Raw genomic sequence first — 13192 nt, forward strand, 5'->3', positions numbered from 1 at the left:
AAAAACCTTTCTGGCTGGAGACTCCCCTCCCTGGGCTAGCCCATTCTTGGAGATAGCAAAGAGCTCAAGCAGAGCATACCTTTGATGTGCGCATTGACCAACACCGAGCCAACCTCCTCTAGCTGGCCCATACACCCCAGGAGGCAATCATCCCAGGGCAACAAGGGACCACCCCTATAGCTAGGAGCCTGCAGAAATTCTTCAAACTAGCCAGTCCTAAACTGTTTACCCTAGCCTGGCTTGACTTTCCCAAGAAAACCCCAATAAATAGTCTAGCCTCAGCTTTCCTGTCGCTCCTGCTTTCTGTCTCTTCACAAGCCTGAGTTGTCTCCATGTGGTCTTGTGCCTCATGCTGTGCCTCCTGTCTCTAAGACCTGTGAGTATAATAAACTTTGTTTTCCTGAGCCTTTTGTGGCTCAGGAAGTTATGCAACAGACCATCAGATAAAACAACACAGAACAGACTTCCATGGGTTTGAACCCTGGTACTAGTACATACCAACTTTGTGAATTTTGTAAATTGCTCTCTAAGCCTCAACTCTGTGGATGCAAAATAACTAATAACCATTCTATAGATAAGAGAAATAAGATGAGTTTGACTTGAGCCACAGTGAGGATTATAACCCAGGAAGGCCTTTTCCGGAAAGGAAGAAAGCATTCTGAAGAAGCATGGTTCTCAGTATAGTCTTATATCTTTTTAGAACAAAGAACATACATTAAACACACCCAGGATACATTTTCAAAGTTTCAAAGAGTTACTTAGTTGCAAATTAGCAGGTCAACATGACCCTGATATCCAGAAAGGGACAAATACAGGTCTTACCAATAGGGCATTACCAATACGGCATAGGAGGAGGAGTATGCATTCTTATCTTAAGAGAGTGCATTCTTACTTTGATGGTGAAAACAGATGTACGAAGTATGTTCGATAGGATAGGCGTAAGTCAGGCTTCTTTAGTTCAGCTGAATCAGTTTGAACCCAAATAGTTACTCCATATACCTCAATATGTGAAAACCTCTTGATAATTCCCTCAGCCAGACAATCAAACAACACTAATAATAGGCCTGTGTTGTAGGGTTGTTGTGAGTTTACCTGAGAGCATGTGAAGGACTTGGCACAGTGCCCTCCAAGGAGTAAGTGCTTGATGAATATTATCTGTATTATTGCTGTTGTTTATACTGCAAGATAGTTCAGAGATAGTCCATATTTCCTCCTCTTCCTTTTCCTCATTTTAAAGGTAGGCAATCTCTGGCCAGAAAAAATCTAGACTGATTTTTTTTCATTTGTCTTACCTTGGTTTAAAATAGCTCCCATTTCGCCATTCAGTGACTTATGAAAAATTAGAGATTTAAATGATATGTTTATTGGTTAGTATTTAATATTTTATGGACTTCAAATGCCAATGTTAAAAATAAAAAAGAAGGAATGTGGAGAATAAAACACCAAATCCAAACTTAAAGTTGTTTTTGACAGTCTAATATATTTAAAATTGTATTAGATTATATATATTCATTTCCAAATTCAAGATAAAGAAAAATTAAATATCATAAGCTGCCTAGACCTAGTTTAAAACAATATATTCTATTCCCTTCTTGTAAGGAAGAAGTAAGTAAGTAGATCCTTTAATACGGATATTGATGAATTTGAATTTTGTTATGCGTGAATTTTACAAAAACAACTGACAGAAGTTTGGGGTCTTTCTAAATGAAGTCTTTCCTCCAGCCCAAACTAGGAGATCTAATTCCATTAAAGCACTCTTAATTGTGTGGCAATCCTACATAAATTGATACATATTCTAAAGAGAATAAGCTTTATATTTTGACAAGGAACCTCCACAAGTTTTCATCCTGTTAATTTCCAAGACCACTTTTTTCCAAGCCCAGATTAGTCTTCTGCATTCTTCTTGGTTCCTAGAAGAGCCTGGAGAGCCCCAGTTGGCTTTCCTTTCTTCTGTACCACTAATAGTCACCATTTACTCTTTCTCCCTTTTAGCTCTTCTCAGACAATGGCTGTAGGGCAGTGGTTGGTTTCCTTCAACTCACTTCTTCCTTCATGCTTCTGAGGAAAAAGATGCAAGCTCTTTCATTTTACCACTTTACCACTAATCAAAAGAAAGAAAAAAATCAAAGAGAAACACAGTCTAAAAGAAATAACATCTTGTCCCTTCTATTCAGCATTGTATTGAAGATTCTAGCCAGTGCAATTAGGCAAGAAAATGAAAAAATTTATCCTGATTAGAAAGGAAGAAGTGAAACTATCTCTATTTGCAGATGACATGATCTTGTATATATGAAATCCTAAGGAATCTACTAAAAAAAAATTATTGGAACGAATAAGTGAGTTTATTAGCAAGGTTGCAAAATAGAAGATCAATATTCAAAAATCAATTGTATTTCTATACCTTTTTAATGAACAACTCAAAAGGAAGTGAACACAATTATATTTGTTATTGCATCAAAAAGATAAAGCACTTAAAAATATATTTAACAGAAGAAGTACAAAGCTTGTATTCTGAAAACTATAAAACACTGTTGAAAGAAGTTGAAGAAGACCTGAATAAAATGAAAGATACCCAGCGTTTATAGATTGAAGGACTTAATATTGTTAAGATGACAATACTCCATAAATTGATCTACAGCTATAACACAATTCCCATCATAATTCCAACTGGCTTCTTTGCAAACATTGGCAAGCTAATCCTAAAATGCACAAGGAAATGCAAGAGACCCAGAATAACCAAAACAATCTTGAAAAAGAAGAACAAGTTGGAAGACTCACATTTCTGATTTCAAAACTTACTACAGAGCTCTGCAGTAATCAAAACAGTGTGGTAGTGGCAGAAGGACAGACATATATATCAATGGAATCAAATTTAGAGTCAAAAAATGGAGCTTTATATTTATGGTGAATTGATTTGAGACAGGAGTTTCAAAATAATTCAATAGGGAAAGAATAGTATTTTTGTCAAATGGTGTTGGGACAACTGGATATCTACATGCAAAAGAATGAAGTTGGACTGCTACCATGCTATATACAAAAATTTACTCAAAATGGATCAAAGACTTAAATATAAGATCTAAAACTATAAAAATTTATAAGAAATCACAGGTCTACATCTTGATGACATTGAATTAAGTAATGTTTTCTTAGATATGACATCAAAAACACAAACAAATTAAAAATAGGTAAATTGGATGTCATCAAAAGAAAACTCTCCTTTGATGCAAAGGACATCATCAAGAAAGTTAAATGACAACTCACAGAATGGGAGAAAATATTTTCAAGTCATAGATCTGATAAGGGACTTGTATCAACTTTTACAATTTAAAAATGACAAGTAGCCCAATCAAAAAACGGGCAAAGGAGCTGAATAGACATTTCTCCAAAGAAGATATTCAAATGGCCAATAAGCACAAGAAGAGATGCCTAACATCATTATCCATTAGGGAAATACAGAGCAAAACCACAATGAGATGCCACTTACATTCACTAGGATGACTGTACTATAATCAAAAAGATAATAACAAGTGTTGGCAAAAAGGTGGAAAAATTGAAACCCTCATACACTGCTGGCGCGTATGACGTAAAACGGCGCAGCCAATTTAAAAAGCCGTCTGGCTGTTCCTTAAAGGGTTAAATGTTGACATATCTTATTACTTAGCAATTCCACTCCCAGGTATAGACTCAAGAAATGAGTATATATCAAGACACACAACCACATAAAAACTTATACATCAATGTTCATAGCAGCAATATTCATAATAGCCAAAGAGTGAAAAAAATTCAAGTACCCAGATATTCATTACCTGAGGAAAGACTAAATAAAATGTGGGTAGGTCCATACAATATAATATGATTTGGTAAAAATGAAAGTAGTACTGTTACATGCTACAGCATGGATGATGATTGAAAACATTATGCTAAGTGAAAGAAGCCAGTCACAGAATACCACATATTGTATGCTTCCACTGATGTGAAATATCCAGAATAGGCAGATCTATAGAGACAGAAAGTAGATTAGCAGTTTTCCAGGGCTGATGGGAGAGTAGGAGGCAGGGAGTGGGGGATGGGGGTGAGGAGAGGTGTTGGGGGGTGAAGGTAGGGGGACAGAAACAGGGTGGGGGAATGGGGAGTGACTGTTAATGAGTATAGGGTTTCTCTTGGGGGTCATGAAAATGTTCTAAAATTTCTCATGCTGATCATTGCACAACGAAAATATAGTAAAACCATTCAATTGCACACTTTACATAGGTGAATTGTTTGGTATGTGAATTATATCTTAATAAAGATGCTATTTTAAAAAATAATTATAATAGTTGAATTTTGTTGGTTCCAAGGTTCTCTTGGACTCCCACTTTATTTTTGTTTTTTTAATTGTTTGTAACAAAGAAAAATATTGTAAAACACATATAGCGGCAGTTATAACAGATCCTAAAGGGAACCGTTATTTAGTGAGCAGCATGATGGGCTAAAAATGCAAGTTTAAAAGCAAAGGGAGTTAAATGACTCTGCATGAGTTTGAGACCATGTGCATCTGTGTGGATTCAGGAAATGAGAGCCGCTTGCCAGACCAGAAAGAGGCAAAGATGCAGTGTGGAGAGAAAGGAGAGTTACAGCTAGATTGAGTTGTTTGAATTTTGGTGAAATATATGAGAATATTTCATAAGTAGGAAGCATTTAATAGCTTTTCAATAGTTTTTAATAAAAACCACCATCCATCTGTCTTGCTGTGCTGTGGGACCTGTTTTGAGGGTCTGTCTGCAAGGTAAGTCCCAGGGCAAAAGGAAGCAACTACATCTGCAATGCTGGCGTAGCTTTCATTTGTGAGAGGGATAATTAGAAGTCCCTTCTGGTTTCCTTCTTTCTTGAGGTTAAGAATTACAATTTTTTTAAAATTTCTTTCTGATTCTCTACGTTTAAGTGCTGAAGCTTAATGCTGCAAATACTCTGCAACTTGTCTCTCTTTTTCACAAAAGTGAAGCTTTTGAGAATTATCCTTGATTTTCACTGCTCTGTATATTCCATTGTATGAATATAGTACAATTCATTCATCAACTCTCCTGTTCTGAATTTTTACTAATGCAAACAACTTTGCAATAAAATTCTTGTCCTTGTCTGGTTTTCCCATGGCCTAGAGTTTCTCCAGGGTATAAACCCAGCCAAAAAATTGCTTGGTCATAAGAAAGCACATATTCAAATTTGTGCGACATTGTCACATTGCTCTTTAAAGTGGTTGTATAAATTTATAATCCTTCGCACAACTTTTGAGAGTTCCCTTTGCACAAATCCTCACTCATACTGAAGGAGTAGCTCTATAAAAGGTGTGGGTCTCAGTCCCAACCCTCCCTCTCCCTATACTGGTGTTAAATCCAATCCCCTATATTATTAAAAGTGATAAATACCCCCCAGGCAGACACAGTGTCAGTTCTGCAGTTCACTGTCCTGATTTCCAGTTTCTTCTTCATTTCTGGCCCAAGGCAATTTCCCTGTCTTTCCTAGCTGTTCAGCCATGCATTTATAAGGATGTTGGTTATAATTTATTGAGCAATTCTTGGTGTTTGTAGCTGGAGGGCTTTCAAGCTTTCTGTATTGCCAGACCCTTAAATGCCTGACATTTTCAGCACCTGAACAATCTTTAAACACTCCCCAGATGTTGGACACCATAAAAAAAATCAGTGAAATCAAATTAGCAGCTATGATGAGCAATTAAACTCTTCTCACGTCTTCCTTAGTCACCGTACTGCAACACAGCGTAACAATTAATGGGAGGGACACTACAGATTACCTGGGTTTGAATCCCAACTCTGTTCCTTTCTAGCTGTGTGACACTGGGCAATTTACTTTATCTCTCTGAGCCTCAATTTCCTTATCTGTAAGATGAGGATATAAATAATAGAACCCACCCTAGGATTAGTATAAGGATCCAATGAGTTACTATTTATAAATATGCTTAGAACTGTATACATCTGATACACAGCATGTACTATGTAATAATGTGATAAGTAAATAAAATGGAATAATAAATATTAGATATTCAGTGTTGTATCACCTATGAATATTTGAATAATGATCTTTCCTTCAATCCCCAGCAGGACAATCTAACGTTGGCAACATCATAGTACTACTTTTCAAGTTTACTTATTCTAATGATAAATAGATTTTACCTAAAAGCATCTCTGTGCCCCAGAAAACAGGTAAAATAGTTACTGTTTATTGTGTCCCGGACACAGAGAAAGAATTGCCTGCCCAACAAAGCAGTTACACGGGCCAGGAGCAAGGATGTTAAGAGTTGATAAGGGAGACAAGCAAACACGAGGAAGAAGAAGAAAAGAAATGCAGATGCATTCTTCCTCCCACCATGGGACATGGCCAGAGTGCCGGCTGGAGGCTCCCTCAGTGTACCTCTTCCCCTGCCTTCTCTCCAAGCTTTCTCTGCTTTAGCCACATGACTTCCTGCTCTCCACATAGGTCTCTCAGCTTTCTTAGGTTCAAAGAGGCAATCTGAGCAAAATACTGCCAAAAGCTTTCTCTTCATCTAGAGTAGACAATTTGCATGTCTGAGGATGTTCAGGCTCTGAGAAGGGATCTGACTACACAAGAATGGAACCTTGGGAAAAAATCTGTATGGCACTACTTATTCTGCTACTGTGTTATGTGTTGTCATTATTGTCTTACCACCCTTTCACGCAATACACACATCACAATGTTTTGCACTCAGTAGGCGTACAATAGACTTTAAGTTGAAATAAACTGATCGAGCTTCACCACAGAGGCCATACAGCAAACCTGGCAATAATGTCCCACAATACTGTGAACTGGAGACAGCCAACAAGCAGATGGCTCCCTTCCTCTGCCCAGCGTCCATTCTCAAACAAGGAAGGCAAAATTAAGTGCTCTTCTGGGGAGAATGGTGGAGGAAGGGATTGCCTCATGACCGTTCTGCACTTTCTCATGCCTGGAAAGGTGTGTATTCAGCTAGTAACACACAGTAAATTTCTTACACATCTGATAAAAGGCATTGTTTTATTTTTTTTTCACACCATAACTAGAAGACTGACTGGAAAAGTCTGTTTGCAATATGGTTTGCAACCGCACATTCTACTTGACTAAACTTTTGGACCTCACTTACGGTTTCATAGGGGAGTAGGAAAGTGTTACTCTATTTCAAACATGAAGAGAAAAATGAAAACTTTACCCAAGCACATTTGATCTATATGGTGGATGTATCAACCACTAATTCTACAGTTTTCCTACCACATAGCGTTCATGATTCAGACATACCTGGTTTCCCTCATATTCTAGACAGACAGGAACATTGTATTTTCCAGCCCTTTTATTATTATTATTATTTTTGAGGAAGATTAGCCTTGAGCTAACATCTGCTGCCAATCCTCCTCTTTTTTGCTGAGGAAGACTGGCCCTGAGCTAACATCCATGCCCACCTTCCTCTACATTATATGTGGGGTGCCTACCACAGCATGGCTTGACAAGCGATGCGTAAGTCCACACCCAGGATCCGAATTGGAGAACCCCGGGCCGGTGAAGTGGAATGTGTGAACTTAACTGCTGCGCCACCAGACTGGCCCTCCTTTATTTTCTTTTTTAGCTTTATTGAGGTATAACTGACAAATAAAACTGTAAGATATTTAAAGTGTACATCGTAATGATTTATATAAACATATTGGGAAAGTTAACACATCCATTGCCTCACATATTTGTCTTTTCTTTTTGATATTCTCTTAGCAAATTTCAATTATACCACATAGTGTGATCAACTACAGTCTCTGTGTTTTACATTAGATCCTCAGACCTTATTCATCTCATAGCTGGAAGTCTGTGCCCTTTACCAGCCTCTCCCTATTTCTCCCATCCCCCAGCCCCTGGCAATCTCTTCTACTCTCTGTTTCTCTGAGTTTGACTTTTTTTTAGATTCCACATATAAGTGTTATCACGCAGTATTCATCCTTCTCTGTCTGGCTTATTTCACTTCCTCTCTGGGCCTCAGTAAAAAATTAAAACAGTAAGTTTTCCAGTTGAAAGATCATAGAAAATTGACCAGATTTTTAATTTTGCGATTTCACCCTTGGGTATTACTATATTATTTTGTGTTCTATTGATTTACTTTTGGGGCCCAAGTGTGTTTTCCAGTGTTACATCAGCTCCGAGAGTCCTTTTTCCTACTCCTTTTTTCTGGTAGAAGATAGGACCACTGATGTAACTTTGGGATGAGGCTTATGCGGCGTTATTAAAAAAGCCTAGAATCAGGGCCAGCAAACTACATCCCTTGGGCTAAATCCAAGTCTGATTGGAACACAGCTGCTGCGCCTGTTTGTTCGTGTGTTGTGTGTGGCTGATTTTAGGCTGCATGCGCAGAATTGAGTAATTGGAAAAGAGACAGAACAGCCCACAAAACCTAAAAATTCAATCCATCAATCAAGCCTGAAATCTGACCTTTTACAGAAAAAGTTTCCTGACTGCTGGCCTAAAAAGATCTCCATTTGCTTTCTCTAGTTTCTTACTTATCTCTATAAGTATCTGTAGTTACGTCTGTAACGTTCTATCACGCCACTGATATTTTTTGCAAAGTTAGCCAAAGACCTAATTAATAAATCTTTCGGTCCGTTCAAGGAGTGTATCTGTAAAAGATAGAATCTGCAGCAGATAATAGCTAGAAGGAGATGTCACGTTAACAGACAGTTGATTTCTAAGGTAAAACAATTTTAATTCTTTTTCATTTTTTTTTTTTAAAGATTTTTTATTTTTTTTCCTTTTTCTCCCCAAAGCCCCCCGGTACATAGTTGTGTATTCTTCGTTGTGGGTTCCTCTAGTTGTGGCATGCGGGACGCTGCCTCAGCGTGGTCTGACGAGCAGTGCCATGTCCGCGCCCAGGATTCGAACCGACGAAACACTGGGCCGCCTGCAGCGGAGCGCGCGAACTTAACCACTCGGCCACGGGGCCAGCCCCTCTTTTTCATTTTTAAGATAAAATAATCTTTAAAATAAATAATCTTAAACATAAATGTATTTAAATTGGACAATGTAAATTTAAATCTCAAAATTCTTTTAAGATAAAATAACAATTTTTAACATAAAAGAATTTTAGAGATGAGGGAAGAGCGTACCTAGCGGTCAATGGCAAACAAAAAACAGAATAGTCATGGAGACAAGACATAAAGGGTAGATTATGAGGAACTGCTGGGGCCTCAGTTTGACTCTTGTGAAAGGTACACAAGGTAGAAGAGCGGTAAATTACCTAGGAAATATGTGTTAAGGTTTGAGCACAGAAAGCGTTAAATGTCAAGGTAAGAAATTTACGTTTTATTTTGTAGTTGATGGAACAGAAGTGATGCTTTTGAGCGTGAAAAGAACTGTTCAAATATATGTTTTATGGAACTCAATCTGGCAACAGAGTATGTCCAGGACATATTTTGTTAGATCTATACCAAAACACAATAAGGCAAGTTTTACAACCATTTCTTCCAAATAAATTCAATATTCCATAAAAATTTCTTCCATTCGTATTTCCAGTTCTCTTGGTAAATTTCTTGAGGAGAGAGAGAGAAATCTCAGAAAACATCACTGAGATTTCTCACATGCCAAAATAAAAACTTCATTGTCAAATGTACATTGTTTCACTTAAGCTTATACTCCTAAATTTCTGGCTAATAGGCTTAAATATTTCCATAGTATTCCCATGGAGAAAAAGATTAATATTGTTGGATTTTATAATACAAATTTGAGCTAGAGGGATGAATTTTCTCAACAAATAGGGTCATCTGAACGATAACCATTCTTTAATATCACTGCACGTTAAATTTTATTTTCTTATTTATTTATTAAAAAGTCAATCACTTTGCAAGGCTTATAATGAAAAAGAAAGCTGTCCTCTGGACTCTTCTTTGCCTCTGATCTGTACTCTCCAGAGAAAAGGTGTTCAAGACATTTTCTTCCGATATTTGCCATCATATTCCTAAATTGTAACATGTATTATTGGTTTTTGATTCTTTCAATACAGATATCTATTGAGTTGATACTATGAAAGATGAGGATTTAGTTTTCTTACCCTATCCTCCATTCACCTAATGGAGTTATATATAATTTTTGGTTAATGTTCAATTTGACATTTCTACTGTCATATAATAATCACAGCCTAGCCATGTACTCATTTATGAAAGAAACATTTCCTTGCATAACTTTTAGTTTTCCTGGCTTCAGACAATGCCTCTTATTTGTTTAATGCATTGCCTATGTACCTTCCACTAATTGATGTCCCGTAGGCAAGCTGGATGAAGATTCCAGTTTCTCTTCCTGGAGCCCATCATTTTGCCAAATGGCACATATGTTGCAAAAATATCCACAGAGCCAGTTCTCAGTGGCACATTGCAGATATCCCATCAAACAGAGTCTGTGGGAAAGCCTGAGGACAGTTGACCTTCTTTAGTTTGGCTCTTGGTCAATAAAGATGAGATGTTGTTTACTGCTCTATTCGTTGCCATTGGATTGTCATCATCAACAACACAATAAGTTAGACATTCATTAGTCCCTCTAGTGGTATTATATCATTATAATATCAGTATATCAGTGGTATTATATTATATCAGTGGGTTGAGGAGCCCAGAGCCCCAGCATCCTATAGGCGAGAGCACATCTAAGAATTTTAAGTCCAAAATGTATGATATGTCTTCAGTGGAGACTCTCTTCTTTCAATGCAATGCCCACGGTGATTTCAATGTCGTGAATATTCAAAAGAATCTCCACATCAAAGTTGCTCATGTCAGGCTTCCACTTAAAGTAATCTTGAACAGCACCCGGAAAATCTCTTGCAGCCTCGTTTGAGGTAAAGCAATGTTTCTCTCCTGCACTGTTGCATGTGACTCTAAACTTTAGCCCTTGAGGATCAATTTTTTCTCTTGAACTCTCATCGGTCTCGTCTTTGCAAGATGCCAAGTCACTGACTACTGATGTTCTCTTCTTTGATGGCTAGATTTTCATAATAGTCTAAGATATGTGAATCTAAGGCCTTGTTAGTGAGCTCTTCTTTAACATCTCTTGTCTATTTTGTCTCCTTGTTCATTATCAATCTTCCATTTACTTGAATTCTGATTTATCCTTTTGCACTTTGTTTTTTATTCTTGAAACTGGTGTTAGTTTTCCATGCTGTTAAAGGGTCTGAGCATAGGGATTTCCCAGCCAATTCTTCCACATCCTTTAGGCCTTTTTCCCTTGTTCCTTTGAATGGGTAATCTTTAAACTCCTGTGCACAGCAAGTAAGTTATCAATTGATCTAAGGCAATGAACCTGAGCCAGACTTTGCACTGAAATGTGAAAATAAATCTTGCTTGTTCTTTGCTGATTTTGCACGACTTCAATTTCTCTTTCTCTTCCTCGGAAGCTGTTTGCTCAAAACCAGTTAGGACAGTGGTTCCAGTAGTGACCAGGAGATGCTCAGACTCACTTCTGAGGCCACTTTCTGTCACTTGTATAGACCTCTAGTTCTCATGAAGGTTTACATCCAGAGGTTGATTAGTGACTTCTTGAATGAAAGACATGTTGACGGTGCATCCAAGATCCCGAATATAGTCTTGGCCACCAGCGCAGACACTTCCAGCTCCAGCACCCTGCAGGCCCAGCCACCCCAATGTTATGTTTTCCCTTTTCTCTAAAGATATTGGCTATATTACTTTAGATTTTGAAAACTTTTATTATCAAAATTGTGAATCATATAGCAAAACTGAAAGAATTTGAATGAATACCAACATGCCCATAACCTAGATTCTATCATTAACATTTCACGACACTGCTTACTTTTTCATATATTTATTCTTACCTTGACACATCACAGGTTTTTCTGCATTTTAAAGTAAATTGAAGACAAGCGTATGCTTCCCCTAGCTACTTCAGCATTCTTGCCATTAACTAGAGTCCAATATTTGTTTTTTTATTTTGATGTAAAATTTAATCAATTAAATGCATAAATTTTGCTGAGTTCAGAAAATGCAAATACTTGTATAACCCAAAGCCCGTCTTTATAGAACATTATCATCACCCCAGAAAGATCCTTCTTGTCCCTTCCCAATCCGTGATCCTAATCACACACCAAGACAACCACTGTTCAATTTTTTTCCATCATTGACTGGTTTTGACTGTTTCAGAACTTCATAAAAATAAAATAGCATAGTCTGTACATTTTTTTGTCTGGTTTCTTTTGCTCAACATAATGTTTTTGAGATTTAGTCATATTGTTGCATGCCAATAGTCGATTCTTGTTATTGCTGAATAGTATTCTGTTGTATGAATATGCCACAGCTTGTTTATCCATTCTCCTATTTTAGGATCTCTGGGATGTTTTCCACTTTGGGATATTATGAATAGAACTGATTTGAATATTCTTGTACAAGTCTTTTTGGGTGTATATATGTTTTTATTCCTCTTAAGGCAATACCTAGAAATGGATCCAGGTATTTGCTGAATCATAGGTTGTGTATGTTTAATTTTATAAGAAAAGCCTCAATCTTTTGTCAAAATAGTTGTCACATTTTACATTTCAACCAACAATATATGAGATTTCCAGTTGCTGCACCCCCTTACCAAACCGTGGTATTGACGATCTTTCTAACTTCAGATGTTCTGCTGTGTGTTAGTGTATGTCTAAGTAGTCTTAATTTGTGTTATCCTGATCTCTAATGATGTTGAGCACATTTTCATGTGCTTGTTGATGTGTCTATTCAACTAGTTGCTTTTGTGTGTGTATGAGGAAGATTCTGAGCCAACATCTGTTCCCAATCTTCCTCTCTTTTTTTGCTCAAGAAAGATTAACCCTGAGCTAACATCTGTGCCAATCTTTCTCTGTTTTGTCTGTGGGTTGCTGCCTCAGCATGGCTGATGAGTGGTATAGATCCACACCTGGTATCCAAACCTGTGAACCCTGGCCGCCAGATTGGCGTGTGCCAAACTTAACCACCATGCCACAGGGCTGGCCCCAATCATTTGCTCATTTCTATTGACCTATCTTCTTTTTTATTGTTTTAACTTCACTCACTTTTTAAAAAAATATTTTTGAGATCATATTGTCTTATAACATTGTGTACATTTCAGGTGGACATTATTATACTTCAGTTTCTGTGTAGACTGCACAGTGTTCACGACCAGTAGACTAGTTTTTATCTGTCAACATATGTGTGTGCCCCTTTAC

At 37.3% G+C, this 13192-nt stretch overlaps 1 pseudogene; it reads right to left on the bottom strand.

The window, feature by feature from the left end:
- Nucleotides 1-10259: 10259 nt before the first annotated feature.
- LOC103550019 (tRNA (guanine(6)-N(2))-methyltransferase THUMP3 pseudogene) lies at nucleotides 10260-11549 on the bottom strand (annotated as a pseudogene).
- Nucleotides 11550-13192: the final 1643 nt, after the last annotated feature.

This window comes from Equus przewalskii, chromosome 8, assembly GCF_037783145.1.
Source record: "Equus przewalskii isolate Varuska chromosome 8, EquPr2, whole genome shotgun sequence".
Classification (NCBI taxonomy): Eukaryota; Metazoa; Chordata; class Mammalia; order Perissodactyla; family Equidae; genus Equus; species Equus przewalskii.